This window comes from Silene latifolia, chromosome 9 (genome assembly GCF_048544455.1).
Source record: "Silene latifolia isolate original U9 population chromosome 9, ASM4854445v1, whole genome shotgun sequence".
Lineage (NCBI taxonomy): Eukaryota > Viridiplantae > Streptophyta > Magnoliopsida > Caryophyllales > Caryophyllaceae > Silene > Silene latifolia.
This window is the reverse complement of record NC_133534.1, coordinates 110,526,745-110,531,479: the sequence shown is the minus strand read 5'-3', so window position 1 is coordinate 110,531,479 and position 4,735 is coordinate 110,526,745. Positions and strand designations below refer to the sequence as shown.

At 33.8% G+C, this 4,735-nt stretch overlaps 1 long non-coding RNA gene across 4 annotated transcripts; it reads left to right on the top strand.

The window, feature by feature from the left end:
* Nucleotides 1–1,595: 1,595 nt before the first annotated feature.
* On the top strand, nt 1,596–3,966 carry LOC141600003 (uncharacterized). Of its 4 annotated transcripts, XR_012524086.1 has the most exons (5): nt 1,596–1,815; nt 1,923–2,013; nt 2,210–2,540; nt 2,960–3,044; nt 3,507–3,966. It is a non-coding gene; the product is annotated as an uncharacterized LOC141600003 (long non-coding RNA). The 4 variants fall into 4 exon arrangements; XR_012524088.1 differs by having other exon boundaries at nt 2,210–2,434; nt 2,960–3,966; XR_012524087.1 differs by having other exon boundaries at nt 2,210–2,438; nt 2,960–3,966.
* Nucleotides 3,967–4,735: the final 769 nt, after the last annotated feature.

The window sequence follows — 4,735 nt, the reverse complement described above, 5'->3', positions numbered from 1 at the left end:
CTAAGTGGTGGAAATCATCTACAAGGGAAGCAATTTAAGGGTACACACTCCATCAAAGATATTGTTTCTCCAAACTACTAAGTCTAAAAGGATACCAACAAATCACCTCCAAGTTCTGTCAAACTAGGGTACTTTTGTCCTCAATCGCTAAATGCTTTTGTCAAGAGTATGCTCCCTATGGTGTTAGAAACACTGTAGGATCGCGGAATTCCCCCTCTTGCCTAGACAAGAAGAAGGATCGTCCCCTTTCCACCATGCAGCAAAAAAAGGATCAATGGATAAAAAAGATCAAGATGTTTTAAGTTTCACATTTGTAGTTTGCTTTTTGATTTGTTTTTCCCCCCAATTTCTTGTGGTATTTGACTTTTTGAGAACATTTCTTTTACCACTTTTGATGTTTGGCATTTTGATACTTTGGCAATTCTTTTCAATATTGCATTTTTGAACAATTTTCAAAGTAACCCCAATTGTAGCAAGGATACTTTTGTTAAAGCATAGGAGTCTATTTTAGCTCCTCTTTTCATTGATGCATTTTGCAAACTTTTTGATTTCGATTTGGTACTTGAACTCAATTTGACGATTTTTATGCCCATTCCCTTTTTGTTGACAAAATATGATGATAGAAGTGTAAGAACGGTTGCATGGCTTTAAAGGTCACCTTGGAATAAACGGTAGCCAAGGAGTTATCACACCACAAGGTACTCTTGACTAGGCCTTAGTCCATGGGTCAAAAGATACTAGTATGACACATCCTAGGGTGTCTTAAGGGTATTCTAGCAAACAAAGTCTCAAGGAGAAAAATTATCTACAAGGGCCTTATATATATACACTTGTCAAGCTTCCCAAATAGGCATTTTCACAAAATTTTCTAACCATGACATATATACAACTCTAATGCATATGCTTCTATCAACTATAGTGCCACATAAACTAAATGCAAACCCTTAGCAACACATTGGTTCATACCGCATCAATCAAAAGATAGCCACATTGTCATTAACATATAAAAAGGAGGAAGGAGATTTGGAAAGATCATACCATGCGGTCTTCTATTTCCTTCATGCCTCGAATGTGGCGTAGTCGACCCAATGTGATAAGAGTGACAAACAAACAAACAAATATATACAATATATACAATTCTACACTACATAGTAAAGAACATGTTTTTGGTTTTTTTATGGATTTTGTTTTTATGAAATTAAAGAACATATTTTTGAGTTTTTTCGAAATTTTTCAATTTTTTGTATTTTGGAATATAAATTCTCATCCTCCACTTTATTTTGGACATTGTCCCAATGTACATGTAGGAGTAAGAATGAAAAAGAAATAAACACTAGTAGAAAAAGTCCTATTGACATCGCCACAAAGACATCGGTTTTGTTGAAACAATGTAAATGAAAATAAATAACATCGGTTTCTACAAAAACCGATGTAAAATGCGTACCGTTTTTTTTCCATACATCGGTTATTTTTAAAAATCGATGTACAGAAGTATTATGCCATCGGTTTAACATAAGCGATGTAAATTGAATAATATTAACATCGGTTTTAAATAACCGATGTAAAATATTCTCATTAAGTGAAAAAGATTAATAGACAAACTACCTTAACCTCTCCTTTTCACACATGATGACACGACCCTTCACATTTGCCTTTTTTGTTTGTCCCTCGCAACATCGCCGACAACCTTCACCAGCGCCACTTATCCTTTCCCTTCGCCAACCACACAAATGATGTCATTTAACCACCGCCCCTTTCGTTCTTCTTCTTTCACTCCTCCTGATCCTAAATTTCCCAAACACCCCTTTGTTATCGGTCCGTATTAAACCCTAATTACCCTAATTTGTTTGATGACTTGCATAGTTTATGCGTATTTGATTACTTAATTAGGTTTTAATTAAGTTAATTAATTGATTTTGCAGGTGATTCCGGTGGTACGGCATCGGGAAAACGACTGTTTGTGATATGATTATTCAACAGCTTCATAATCATCGTGTTGTGCTTGTTAATCAGGTAATTTTTTTTTTTAAAATATCTGTTTTAAATGTAATTATTGTGAAAAAAGAAAATGCTAAATTGAATTTTAAGGTACCATAATTTTGTTTTTTTGTTAGTAATTTATCAAATTTTGTTCTATTTGAATGTATCAATTTGGATTCGTTTATGAAATGTTTATCATGCAATGTCATTGTGGTACCATATACGACAGGACGATGGCAGGTCCTGCTTCGAAATAGGCTTCTTGACCCGTGAGAACAAATATCCCGGCCCCAATTACTGAGCCAAAACCAAACCAGGTGAAGTCCCACCAGTTGAGGCAGCGTTTCATGTCATGCTTGCTTTGCTGTTTGATCTCTTCAAGCTTGTTTTCATCGTTTGATTAGCTCGTGAGACGGACTTTGAAACGGTGGCATATTTGTGAGAGTGCTGTTTTGTAGGTACCCCAGTTGTTGAAGGACTCTCCTGGAAAGAAATCATGCTTAGCTTGTTTAATGTCCAGTAGTTAGGTGTTTTCAAGGGTTGTTTCTTGTTGAACTGTGGTAGGCCAAATTGATAGATTAATGCAGTCACTACAATCTTTATTATGAAATTTGGTAGCCTCTTTCTTTTTTATACGAAAGTATGCTTACTAATAGATCTATGTGGAAAAATACTTTGGTATACTTAACAAATAAGTATATGTTTTTCCTTATGCAGAAAATATTTGAATGACTATTATAGTTCATTATGTGTTACTTGCCATTAATGTTGATTTTAAATTGTGTAACTAGTGTCTTTTAAAGTCATTTTAATTCATTTATCTGCAGATAGATGCAATTCAGTTAATTTAACCATATAATTGGGGATACCTAGGGTAATATGTTCAACTACAATCATTTATTCGGCTGTTCATATCTAGTGTTTCTGAATGAATACACTAAGTATTTTAAACTCAAGAAGTTTTGTCTCATTATTGCAGGATGTATTTGAGACATTTGTGGCTGTCTATTGACGTGGCTAGGAATGGCGACAGTAGCAATGCATCAAATGACGACGATGAATCAGTCACTACTTACTCTTTTGCTTGCTAAATTTTGTTTCAATCAGGAAAATATTGCGCAATGATTAAAAGTTTTGAATCAGTTTGTTATGAAGAAGGATGGCGATTTAAAGCTACATCTTCTAATGTTTTATCCACTTCCTCTCTTAGTTTTTGATTTGGACCTTGGTAAATTGGTGTTTAGATTGATTAGTGTGAAGCAATGTGATGTTTAGGTGCTCTTTTGGTCAGAGTTGACAGCTTTAAATTTTTTTTTTTGCTCAATAATCTATATTCTTGTTTGTTTAATGTACTGATCTATGCTAGTTATTGGGACATCAAGTCTTAGTGTTCTTGTTTAAATTGAACATTTTAAGTTTAGTTTTACTTGATTTAGCTGCCCCTTTTTTTGTGCCATGCATCGTAGATTGTATCAATCGAATTGCGAGTGCATTTTTTCTTAAGGTAACAATGTTGTAACTTTCAGGGGTTGATAATTATGATAAGCCTTCAATGATATCATGGCGATTTCCGCTCATTGTTTATGGGCTTCGGCGTGTTTAGGCTATGCATTTAGTGTTGGTCTACGCTTGAAGCTTGATTGTTGTCTAGAAATGACAAGGCACTCCCATTGTCTTTGGTCGGTAACGATCCATCTTTTACTTAGATTCGGGACAACGGGTCTTCTGAACTTCACATTACTCAGCTTTTTCAGGCATGGGAATCATGTCCTGACCTCGACGCAATGTTGCTAGCTAGAAGGAGCTCAGATATAAGGAGCAAACGAGGAGTATTAAACTAATTATGTTGGTTTTTTTTATGATATTTTGTACCTTACTATCATTATTAAGTATCTCTTTATGTTTAAATCTAACTGTTTATGTTCACAAGTGTATATTTATACTTTTGGAATATTTATTTATAAATTATAGGCTTTGGAAGTGTAATTTTTCTTTATTGATTGCAACTCTCATTATTTGAGGTGTTTTTTGTTAGAAATCTATATCTCATAATACAACATATTCTTATATGTTACAATTTAATTTAATCATAAAATTAATTTAGATCTTATGCATGCAAACATGAATAAAGATAAAGAAGAAATCGTCATTCTTACAATAGAAATTTCGGATTATTGGGCACAAATGAGTTCTCCTACTCACTTGTTCTTGAGCTCTCCTAATATGGATGAACAAAGATTCAAGGGTAGAATCTCTGCCAAAGATGAATACCCAAAGTAACCCCTTAAAAAGATTAATATTATTAATACTAGAACAATATTAATCTAAATAAAATTGACCCAAAAATATTGAATTTGGTCTCTTATTTTTCGGTTAAGAGAAGGGAGAAGAAGGAGTAATAATCTCTCTAAAAACTCTTTATTTTTAGATGTTAGAATGAAAATAATAATACACTAGTATGCATGTAGTGTATATTAGGAAAAATAATGAGCAAAAGACCCTTGGCCTTGCACAAGGAAAACCGGGTAGGAGGGGGTGGATATGGCCAATGCATGAGCTTCAATTCTTCCCAAGAAATATAGGCATGTAAGGCTATGTATTAGGTCTTATGATTATGCCTTCCACTAAACATAATTAACACAAAAATAAGCCTAATACTCCCTCCTTATTTTCGGCACATATGGTGTAAAATGGAAAATCCATTTTACAGATTATTTTGTCAATTTGTCACATGTAACATGTTTCATGACATTAG